Source organism: Hakea prostrata, chromosome 2, assembly GCF_041222555.1.
Source record: "Hakea prostrata isolate BN-2017 chromosome 2, UWA_Hpros_2, whole genome shotgun sequence".
In the NCBI taxonomy this organism is placed as follows: Eukaryota; Viridiplantae; Streptophyta; class Magnoliopsida; order Proteales; family Proteaceae; genus Hakea; species Hakea prostrata.
In genome coordinates this window covers 31,435,782-31,448,766 of record NC_142601.1, presented here as the reverse complement: position 1 = coordinate 31,448,766, position 12,985 = coordinate 31,435,782, and positions in this window count along the sequence as shown.

Here is a 12,985-nt window from a genome sequence, read left to right as displayed (position 1 = left end):
TTTGCACTTTTTCCAGGTCAACACGAATACCTTCGGCTGAAACAACATGGCCAAGGAACACTACCCTTGAGAGCCAAAAGTCACACTTGCTAAACTTAGCATAGAGTTTCTTTTCTCTCAACCTTTGCAATGTGAAGTTCAGGTGCTTCACATGCTCTTCTTCGTTCTTCGAGTATATCAAGATGTCATCAATGAAAACTGTAAAATCCAACTTTTACCTAACCTTGACCCGACCTGGACATTGTTGTGTTTGTAGGTCCGAAGACCCGAAGTGGTGGTAGAAGGGACTTGTGGGCCCTACTAGTTGATGACGTGGTGTCGGAACTCAGTCTATGGACATTGATGATGCTGCTCCTTCCTTGATCACATTATCAGTGTTAAGTTAGAATCTGCGCATTGATGAAGAGTGAGACAGTTGAGATATCAAACGGACTCCTGTGCACAATCTGAAGGTACTTCCTGAAACAAAACCTCTTGAGTGAACTGTAGGAGAAAACCCCATGAAATTTGACCTTGTATAGCCCTCCAAGTCCACACCTAAAGTTGCTGAACTATTCTGAAAATTTCTGTAGAAACATGAATTGGTCGATACTATTGGTCGATACTATCGACCCAATGTATCGACCAACAGTATTGCTGAACCCAGGTTTAAATATTCTCTGGAATATTCTTCATTCTATTTATTTATTCCTCGAGACTGGAGCCCTATTCCAACGATTGCAACATCTGAGAACGTGGAAGAGCCTCTCAAGAACTCCTCCTTGGTAATGGTGAAGCATCTTCCCCATTAATCATTGCCAACCACTCACTTCCACTCTCTTGCTCTACTCTCAAGGTATGACTCTCTCTCCTAGTCACTTTCTCACTCATCTTTTCTCTTATTTTACTGTTGGGACCATGGCCAAGGTGCTGCAACCTTGCAAACACCTTGCCATGGGTCTTCTATACCTTATACATTGATGTTTTCTCCGATCTTGCTATGATTTACTTACCTCTTGATCATTAACCATGCATTTCCATGATTTATTACTCACCAACTTGCTTTATTTACCAAAACTGAGATGAAGCCTATGATAAACCTCTCACCTAGAGTGTGCATGTATGACTCCATCCTCATCTGGGTGAGGTCAAAACTGATGAGGAGCCACACCTAGAATCTTAGAAGTCTGGTGAGATGAACCTCCAACCTCGAAGGATCGTGGAGCAGGAATCTCCTCATGCCCCTAATCAACATCCTAAGCTGGAGCATCACCATGATCATCATCGTCTCCATGCTCATCTACATCGTCATCCTCGGCATCCCCGTCGATGTCGGCCTCATCATCTGATCTAACTGCATTACCAAGCCCCATCTTCTTGATCGACCATGCACAGAGGTCCTCACCTATCTCTATATCAGGAATCATCAGTGTGTCCTCTAAATCCAACTGGAAGTGCTGGAATCATGTGTGTCAGAACCCGACCAAAAGCTAAGTTCCTAACCCCGGGGAGCTCAACTCGGTCTATCATGACATGCTGCACGATGTGAGCTAAGTCTATCTGCACCCCAGTGTAAATGTTGTAGATGACTAATGCCTCCATGATCATCACCCTACTGTGATGCCCTGCCTTCGGAATAATGTTTCGCCCAACGAAGTGAGCGATGACTCAAGCGGATGGTAGCATAGAAGTGCCACTCCTGGGCATGTAGCAGTTCTCATCATTCCACAGAGTCATGCATATCTCTTGTGTCTCGTGTGGAAGAAGAGCCTCCATGATGTCCGTGCGAGGAGGAATCCACCAACGGAAATCCGGTACGGACGGCACCCCCAAGATTCTAGCCAACTCACTGGTGGTGAATGTGATCTCGATGCCTCTGACCATGGAGTTAATGACAATCCGAGAACCGTCTCGTGGGTCATCCTCGAATCAGTAGGTCAGGTTACTATAGAAGTACCTGACAAGCTCTGGATAGACTGGAAATGGTGTGGTGTACAAAGGTAGCCAGCCCATCACCTCTAACCTCTCCCGGATGCGGAAAGTCTCTAACTCATCCAAGATTACCAACCGCCCGTACTCGATCGGTATGTCGTAGAAGTAGCGCTCAAACAGGAACTCTGCCTGAGGTGAGATGAAGAGGTCCTCCTCGATAACCTCCTACCATGGAGCGTGCCCTTGACCTCTGTCAGCCCTCCGTCCTCCTCTAGGCATGATGAATCTGTGGAGACAAGAAAGAGATCTCATTATGATTAGTCCCCGTGTGCATTTGTTAGATGAAGGGCATTTTCGTAAATTTTCAAAAAAATTTAAAATTTTTGCGAAACTGCGATTCGAACATACTAGCATGTGCATAAGACTTGGATAAACATGCTGGGATGTTTTGTTTGGTGAAAACCTAACATTTTGGCCATGTGGAAGTGATAATTCATCAAGAAGTGAGAAGGAAAACCCCTCTTTGGGCTATGTTTGTGATTTTTCAAAAGTTGGATTTTCGGCAAACCAAGTGTGGGAACACCTTCCCCATGGTAAATTAGTCATGTGAGACTTGGTTTCATGTCAAAATTCAAATTGGTTTAAAAATGAGGCAAGTGTTTGCAAAGTTGGAAATTTTTGAAATGAATAGTGATTTTGGAACCAAAGTGTGTGAAATCTTGTGTTCTATGCTTGGTTTTGTTTGTAGGCTAGTGGGAACATGTTTCTAAACGTCCCTAGACATGATTTTAACCATTAGCAATAAGCATTTTGCAGTTTTGAAGGAAAAATCATATCATGGTAAATGAAAATGCAAGAAAAGAGAAGAAGAATGTAAGACTTACTTGTGTAGATGATCAATACAAGTTTGCAAGAGTTTGGAAGCCTCAAATCACCCCTAAAACCCTTAGAGACCTTAAGAGAAACTTTTCCCCAGAGCCAAGAACGAAGTGGAAGTGTTTTGAAATGAAACAAGTGGGCCATATATTATGTTTTCGAGTAGATTATGTTTTGGTCGATACTATTGGTCGATGCCATCGACCAAATGTATCGACCAATAAGGGAAAATTTATGCTTTAGGGCTTTTTGTGGAAATCTGATTTGTGATTTGATTTTTACCAATGTTGGACTATAATCTTGCTATGTTGATGATTTTAAGCATGATTTGGGCATTCTAATCTTTTGATCAAGTGATTTTGACAAGTTTGGTTTTTTTTTTCGATGTTGTGATCTCCGAAATTTTTGCAGAATGGTGCTTCTAAGAAATCGTTTGATTGGTTCTGATAATTCCGGAGTCGACGATGTGCCTGCTGGGGTCCCGGACCAATAAAGACAAAGGGAGAACCCCACCCCTAATGGAGTTCCCGATGCCCCTGAAATCGGAAGCTTCAGAGACATTGCTAGCGTTGTGACCAACATAATGTAGCAACAGGCAGCACAGTTCAATCAAATGATGACTGGATTTATGGCCTTGCAAGAAGAGAACCGAGCAAGTGGTTCAAGAAACCCCGGCTATACAGCTCCGTATGTGGAGAGGTCCACCGAGATCCCGCATTCCAAGCTGATGGAGAGTTTTCTTAAGCTTCGAGTACCAACTTTTACTGGCGTGACCAAGGACGTCCTCTTTCCTAATAGATGGTTGAGAGAACTGGAGAAGGCATTCAGACACCTACGGTGTTTGGATATTCAGAAGGTGTTGTTTGCAGAACAGAAGCTTCAGCATGAAGCTGATGCATGATGGACCTCCACCAAGTCTATTCTCGAAAACCTCCATGCTGGTATGGTTTCTTGGGAGTTGTTTAAAGAAGCGTTTTGTAGAAACTATTTCCCTGAGTCAGTGAAAGATGCCAAGGAAGCAGAGTTTATGGCATTGGTACAAGGTTCCCTTTCTGTGCTGGAATACTAGCAGAAGTTTGAAGAACTCTTTTTCTTCGCTCCTGATTCCTTAGACTCCGATGTTGCCAAAGCGAAGAAATTCTTCAAGGGGCTGCGACCTGTGATCAAAGTTCACCTCACTGCCTTGCCTCTTGGGAACTATGCTCAGGCCGTTGAGAATGCGAAGAAAATTGAGGAAACTGAGAAGGAGAATACGCGAGCTCAGAGACCTTGGCAGTCCAGACCTCCTTGATTTGTTGATCGTACTGACCGTCGTTTTGCGAGGTCTGCGCCGTACCCCGCTCTCACCTTTCAGACCCGGAGTGTTGGGCCGAGTCCTAGTGCTGTTCATGTAGGCCAGTACGACCAGATTAGTGGGACCTGACCTACGGGATTTGTCCAGCCTCCTCAACCTGGAATGGTGCATCCCAGGCCTGCCTCTCAGAGACCTCCAGTGGCAGCTACCTCTGTTGGACCAAAGGATAATGTTTGTTTCTTCTGCAAACAGCCTGGCCATTTTTCCTGCCTCTGCCCCCAATAAGTCTATTCAGCCCAGTGCTCCTGTTCAGGAAGAGTGTTCCTACTCCTCCTGCCGGCAGAGTCTTCAGTTTATCTGGTGTTGACCAAGAAGCTTGTCACGATGTTGTCACAGGTACATTGTTAGTCGCTTCTTTACCAGCATTTGTGTTGTTTGATACGGGTGCGTCTCATTCATTCATTTCATCTACTTTTGTTGTGAAGACTAACCTAACACCCAGATGTTTATCTAGTTATTTGTCAATTTGTACCCCTGTTGGGTCTGCTATTAAACTAGATAAAGTGTTAGAGGAATGTCCTGTTTGTGTTTGTGGATTGAACTTGAAGGTAAATTTGGTGTTGTTTGATATGAGAGATTTCGACGTGATCTTGGGAATTGATTGGTTGACATCCTACAACGCTGTGATCTTGTGCTCTTCAAAGAGGATTCAATTTTGATTGGAAGGGAATTCAGTTTTGGAGTTCCAAGGGAAGAAGGGAAGAGTAAGCAAGAAGACTTTGACCGCTTTAATGCAAGTCCACTCCCTGGTGGAAGATGTGACATCCAGCCCAAACCTAGCCCAGGATACCCTATTTGTTTTGGGATAAAGAAAGACTTGTTTAATGTTAGACCTTGAAGTTGGACCTTGATTTCAATGTTGTTATCCTTGAAAGCCTTAGGAGGCCATATCCGGCCTTATCCTTACCCTGACCCGGCCCGGAATTTGTATTGTCTGTTGATCCAATGACCCGAAGTGGTGGGAAAAGTCCTTGTATACCCTTTTGGTTGATGATTTGGTGTCGGAGCCCAAGCCCATGGACATTGACGATGATGCCCCTCACTTGAGAGCGTTGTCAGTGTTAGTTTTGAATCTGCGCACCGAAGAGGGGTGAATTAGTTGGTAGACCTAATGAACACCTGTGCACAATCCAAAAGTATTTCCCGAAACTAGACTTCTTGATGGACTTGTAGGAGAAAACCCCACCCAATTTGACCCCATATAGCCCTCCAAATCCCTGTCCGAAGTTGCTGAACTATGTCTGGCAAATCCTGCTTGCGCATCGAAGAAGGTGAGCTTAGTTGGTTGACCTAATGAACTCCCATGCTTGATCCAAAGGTATTTCTGGAAACTAAACTTCTTTATTGACTTGTAGGAGAAAACCTCACTCAATTTGACCTTGTATAGCCTTCCGAATCCCTGTTCGAAGTTGCTGAACTATTCCCGAGAATTCTGTTGAAACTGCTGTTGGTCGATACTATTGGTCGATACTATCAACCAAAGGTATCGACCAAAACAAGCCCGAATCGTGAAAAAGATGCTGTTTGGATATTCCTTTGTCCTTTTAAGTGAAACCTCGAACCTAAATCATTATTTCACTCATTTCAACATCTGAGAACGTGGGAAAGCTCCTCTAAGCCTCCTCCTTGGCTTGGGTGATGATCTTCTACAAGAATCATTGTTTCTCTTCTCTAATCTCTTCTCCAAGGTATGTAATCTCTCACTCTCTCTCTAATCTACTTCTACCTCATCTTGTTCTTGCTACTGAGTTCGTGGAGAAGGTGCTGCAACCTTGCAACCACCTCTTCTACAAGCTCTCTTGGGTTGATTAAACCTCTCTTCATTCTTTCCATGCTATGATTCTCATACATGATGTTCTTGCTTTCTTATTTTGATTTTCCTCTTCTTTACAACATGAATTCATCTCTTAATCTGATTTTCTCTTTCAATTAGGTCTGATTATATGTTAGTAATTGTCTATATTCTACTGCTCATCATTCTATTGATTAAATTCCTAAGTTCTCTTGCAATTGTAATGGTTTTCATTGAAGAACATGGGTCTTGCAAGTTTGAACCTAGGACCTCAAATTGGGGGTTTTCAATCCGACCATTGGATCATGTTAATTCTTTCTACGTAGTCTCCTGCTACTGTTCTTAAGCATCCCTCCAAGTTTCATATCGATCCGAGACCCGGAAGACCCATTTTGAGCCAAAACCCAAAAATCCCATTTTGCTGTCCAAGACTCTGTTGGTCGATACTATTGGTCGATACCATCAACCCAATGTATCAACCAACAAGGTTGTCATCGAAACTTTTGCCCAGCTTTTGATCCGTTCGATCTCCGATTGTTTTGATTTCTTCTCTAATCCTTCATATATGTTTGTTTAGGGTTTTAAGACTATAATTGGACCATTCTCTTGTGACTTCGGATCATCTTCTTCACAATTTGAGGTAAGGATGGTTATTGCCATATAACATAGACTCGTATGACTTTTACACTTGCTGTTGGTAACTTAGTAAACTTAACTTATTAATTGATTTTAGACATCATATGACTACTGTAGTTACCTTATGACAAGTAACACCATGCTTAATTACTTGATTTATCATGTTTACTTATTCTTGTCATTTATTTATATACTTGTATTATGAGATGTTATGACATGTTTTCAATATGATAATGTATTGTTGATATGTAATGGATGGAAATAAGCATGTGATTGCTTAGGTATGATTTGGGATTTGGGAGTGCCCTATCGGTACTTCTGTCCTTGGACATCGGAGGGAATAGTATGGGATGTTCTCCGAAGATGCCCATCGACGCTTTCCTGGATCATTGGATGACATACATAGGACTTGTCTAGATGTATGGCTAGGATGCCCCCGTCATATCGGACCCGAATCGGAAGGGCATTGAGACCGAACGACCCGTGGTAGTAGTGTGGATTTGTGGGCGCTCAAGACCGGTAACCACTCCGTGAGAGGACATGAATTGCATTGCGGATACCCGGAAGGGGCCATTTATTGGTAGGGTTGCAAATGGCTAGACTTGGGCTCACGGGCACTCAAGACCGGTGAAATGATCCGTGAGGGGACGTGAGAGCTTCCCGTTTACCATTTGTGGATGACCAATAGGGTTGATGAGTCCGGTGAGTAATATCCGTGACTCTAGTGTGAAGGATACCGGAAAGGATCCCGAGAGGGGAGGAATGGACGTATCCGGAACCGACATGATATGACTAAGTAGATGACTTGCATTGGGCTAGGCTTTACTTTGACATGCGCCAATACTTAGACCAAATGGTGATGTGAGAGAGTGGTGACCGAAACCCCCAACCATGGATTTGTCCGAGAGGGATGCAGGACCCAACTTCCCCCGGTGATGAGTGACCGAGACTACCTAAAGAAGTATGGTGCTATGACTTAAAGCATGTCTACCATAGAGACCAAAGCATACTTAGAGTTAGAATCATATTTGCATCTTATGTCTCATATCATCTCGCATCAGTTCATGATTGATATCATATGGCTTATGTATTATGGAATAACTTTCCTTGCTGAGTTCTTTTGAACTCACTCCTTTTTGCAACATATTTTGTTAGACTTTTCTCGCAGGTACTCCTACCGTTGGACTCGTGACGGTCAACACTTTGAGGACTAAGTTGGTGACTCATACCACTTTGGCTACGGTGACTACAATGGTGAAGGCTATCGGTTCAAGACTCATATTTGTCGGGAGTAGATCCGGCCCGGCTTAGTTTCTTATGATTATGTTATTGAGGAGACATTGTATAAGTTAGAAGAAACTGTAACTTAGTTGCTTACCTTTTTATTTTCCTTCTTTGGAGATTTGGTTGTAACCTTTACCTTATTTCGATCTACCTTCCGCACAGTTGTCTTTTGATTTGGTACTTGTTATTCCGCACTCTGATGTTCGTTGTGATCCTTCTGTGATCATTTCTTAACTTTTATTATTAGATTACTTGAATACTATAAATTGTTCTTGCTTTTGATTATATTATTGTGATAAGTGGATATGATCGTTCCTAAACTGGATCTGTTGGGCTGTGGATCACTCCCGAGTAACCCAGATAGGGTACCCCCTGGGTGGATTTAGGGCGGGATGTGACAGAAGATGCTTCATCTGGGGGCAAGGTCAAAGAAAGGAAGAGACTTGAAGATGTCAGTGTTGTTTGTAACTTTGCTAGTGTGTTTCCAGACGATCTATCAGGACTACCCCCTGATAGAGAGGTTGAGTTCTCTATAGACTTGACTCCTGGAGCGTCTCCAGTGTCTAAGGCTCCTTACAGGATGGTGCCTACCGAGCTAGAGGAGTTGCAAACTCAGCTGAACAAACTCCTGGATAGAGGTTTTGTGTAGCCAAGTGTGTCGCCCTGGGGAGCTCCGGTCTTGTTCGTTAAGAAGAAAGACAGTAGTATGCGCCTATGCATTGACTACCGAGAATTGAACAAGTTAATGATCAAGAATAGATACCCACTGCCTCGGATTGATGATTTGTTTGACCAGTTGAAAGGTGCGTCTGTGTTCTCAAAGATTGACTTAAGGTCTAGGTATCACCAGTTGAAAGTGAAGTCAAGTGACATCTTTAAGACGGCATTCCGAACAAGGTATGGACATTATGAATTCAAAGTTATGCCTTTTGGTTTAACGAATGCTCCTGCCGTGTTCATGGACCTCATGAACCGGGTATTTCATGATGTGCTCGATAAGTTTGTAATCGTATCCATTGATGACATCTTGATTTACTCGAAGAATGAGGAAGAGCATGTGGAACATCTGAACTTCACATTGCAAAGGTTGAGAGAAAAGAAACTCTATGCTAAGTTTAGCAAGTGTGACTTTTGGCTCTCAGGGGAGGGGGGCGTTTCCCGCCCCTCCCCCCCCCCCCCAAGCAACCCCACCAACCCCCAACAAAAACCACCCCCCAAAAAAAACCACCCCCCCCCCCCCACACCAAAAAAAAAACTTTCCTTGGGTGGCCCCAAACCAACGGAATTTTTAAAAACCCCTCCCGGGGGCCCCCCCCCAAACCAACCCCCCCAAGAAAGGAAGAGCAGTTCATTTGGACTTGTTGTAACTAATATATCCATTGCCGGTTTGTACCGGTCAAACCAATCTCAACCGGGTTCAATTGAGATATAAAGCTAAGATGATCGAAGGCGTCCAAAGAGGAGCAATGATCTGATGGCCATGATTTAAAGAGTATTATAAGCGGGAAAGCCAAGATAAAAGCGAGGGAAGATCCGTGAGAAGGTAAGTCTCTGGAATCAACCGAAACTCTAAACTCACTCGATTGAACTCCATTACTAGCATTCCAAAAGCTCCAGAGAGAGCTCGTGAACACCATTGACTCTATATCGACTAGATCGTCGGAGACGAGACGCCGATCAAGACGATCGGCTCCGTTTCTTACTGTGATTATGTTTTCTTTCAGGAGTGAGAGGTTGATTGATCAAGGAGCAAACCAGATCGAATCAGATCTCGAGGAGTTCAAGTGCGAGAAACTTCGGTTCAAGGCGATCGACAAAAGTAGCACTAACATTTGGCGCCGTCTCGTGGGAATTCAAGTCGAAACAGAAGCTATGGCTCAATCACCCGAGCGAGAGGGGGAATTACCGATAGAAATGGCGGAAACAAGCCGAGGGAGCCAAGGAGAGTAAATCCAAAAAGAAGAGCGAGAGAAGTGGTTCCGATGCCGCAAATTCCAATGATGCAAACTCGACAAAGGCAGAGAATGCTGGAAGATCATTCTCCATCTCGTCCAACCGATCAGCTTTGAAAGGCAAGAGAAACAATTAGCAGATACATTGGCGACATCTCGTCCGTAGTTAGATCCAAATCTAATTGCCGAGCGGTTTGAGAGCATGCAAGATCAAATACCGGAGACACAAAATCTAATGAGAACCTTCATCAAGCAGATCGGAGTACATCCCGAGGAGAGAGTTCCGGTTTTGTCGGGCTGGAAGATCTCGAACTCTTTCCCGAGCAAAAGCGACTTCTGTCCCAAACTCTCGTGTTGCAAAAATCAGGAGGAAGTCGAAGGAGATCATTCTCGAAGGAAGGATCAGGAGAAAGTGCAGATCCAAACTATATTCCACTAGAGACCGAAGATCGAGAATCGTCCGCAGATGATCAATTGAGTCATATCTCGAGCAAAAAAAGCAGGAGCGTTGGGAATTGGAGAGATAAGAGAGAAGCAGGAAGATCAGGAGATTGCAGATCTGAAGTTTATGGATCGGAAATCAGCAAAAGATTTCGCGTCCTCGATGATCGATCCAACGATTGGTGAATAAAGATGGCGGAGAAAATACTGAGGAAATAATGAACCAAAATCCATTTGCTAAAGATATTATGTCAGCACCATTGCCGCGCAATTTTAAACTTCCGACATTCACGATGTACGATGGAAGTACAGATCCAATGGAGCACCTGCCTCGGCTTCAACTCGTTATGATGCTAGCAGTAACTCGATATTTTAAAGTGTCGCTCATTTCCATCTTCCCCGAAAGGATCTGCAACAACCTGGTTCTTCACCTATTGCCGACTCCATTAAGGATTTTAAGGATTTGACGAAAGTATTCTTGTCAAGATTCCAAAGTAGCATGAAAAGCAAGAAAATCATTGATAACTTGGCCGCAATCCGCCAAAAATCGGGAGAATCGGTTCGAAATTATATGAAGAGATTCAATCAGAGTCGATTCAAATTAAAAATTTGAATGAGGCGGTGGCATATGACGCTATGTTCGTGAGGCCTAACAGATGAACATCTTCTCGAATTCCCGATTATGAATAAACCAAAGAAACATAGCAGAATTGACGACTCACTGTGAATCGCATGCAAATATGAAAGACATTCTCCAAGCAAGAAAAGAAACCGGATAGCAAGGAGTTAAAAGAAAAGATGATGGAGTTGTGAAATCTGATCAGAGAGATCGAGAGAACGAAGGAACAGCAGGAGCTTTTCAAGAAATATTCCCGATCGTCAATACAGAAGGGATATTCCCAAACCATTCCAAGAAAACTACACTCCTCTCAACGTAAGAAGATCGGAAATTCTGATGCAAATTCAGCACCAGGATTTATGAAATGGCCATTACCTATGATAGCAAAGGCGGATGAAAGGAATCCGAATAAATTCTCGTAGATATCACAAAGATCATGGTCATGATACCGATGACTCGCAGAATTCTAAAATATGAAATTGAACGACCGATCAACCAAGGAAGATTAGATCAAGATGTTCAAAAAAGAAATGGGGGAAACAGAAGAAATGTTGCTGATCAGCCGAGAAGGTGGAACAATCGAACACCAAAGAAGAGAAGAACAAGCCAAGGGAGATTTTCAAGATAACTCTCCAGCAGGAAAATACTAAACAAAGCAGGAAAATCGGCAGATTCAACAAGCATGCCCCCGTCATGACCATCCTGGGAAGTTTGGACTTAAATTCAATTTCAAAATCTAAGGCTCATGCCGTATGTGAATTCGTTGAATCTCATGTTATTCCTAGAAGAATCAAAATGATGAAGGAAATAGTCTTCACGGAGGAAGAAATGGAAGGAATTCAAGAACCACACGATGACGCAGCTTGTGATAGTCATTGAGGTGGCGAACAGAGATATTCATAGAGTTCTCGTAGACACAGGATCATCTCGTAGACATCATGTCTTACGAAGCTTTTCAACGATTGAAGTTGGATACGGTCAAGATAAAACCTTGCAAGACAAGACTATTTGGATTTTCCGGAGAGTCTACTTCGGTAGAGGGAACTCGTGGAACTAACGATAACACTTGGAACACATCCACAAACGGTAACTACAAGCTTACCAAATTTTTGTTAATAAAAAGTCTATCAAAGATACAATATAATTCTGGGAGACCAACGTTGAATACTATTGGTGCAATAATTTCGACAAGACATTTGAAAGTCAAATTTCCAACGAAAGTGGCATTGGAGAATGCAAATCAGATCGAAAAACTTCAAGGCAAAGCTACACAACTTTTTTGAAGGATTCGAAAGCACAAGGTAAGACACTTGCCTTTACTCATGAAGTTACAGATAATAGAGATGAGGAAAAAATTCAAAGAGGTGAACCAAGAGAAAAGCTAGAAAAAATTTGTTTTGATTTGAAGAATCCGTAAAAGGGACCATGATAGGAGCTGATCGTAACAATCAGGATAAGGAACATTTGAAGGAATTTCTCCAAAGAAAACGCAGATGTCTTTGCCTGGTCAAGACAAGACATGCCAGGTTTAAGGTGGAGGTAGCAGAGCATTGTTTATGGATAGATAAATCTATCAAACCAAAGAAAGGTAGACGAAGGAATTTCTCATCGAAAAGCATGATGCAATTAAGGTTGAAGTGGACAAACTTAAGAAATCTGAGTTCATTGAGCAAATCGAGTGCCCAAGGTGGTTAGCAAATGTGGTAATGGTGAAAAAACATAATGGAAAATGGCGAATGTGTGTAGATTACACTGATTTGAACAAGGCATGTCCCAAGGATTGCTATCCTTTGCCACTTAATCGATCAGCTAATCGATGCCACATCAGTCAAGAGATGTTGAGTTTTATGGATGCTTATTCAGAGTTATAATCAAATTCTTATGAAAAAGGAGGATCAACCTCACACGGCATTCATGACCAATCGGGAAAGCTATTGTTATAAAGTTATGCCTTTTGGGTTAAAAAATGCTGGTGCAACATACCAAAGGGCAATGAACAAGCTGTTCACTGATCAAATTGGAAGAAATATGGAGGTTTATGTAGATGATCTTCTTGTAAAAAGTCAATTTAAATCTGATCATCTCGTCGATCCGAGAGAATGCTTTGATGTATTGAGGAG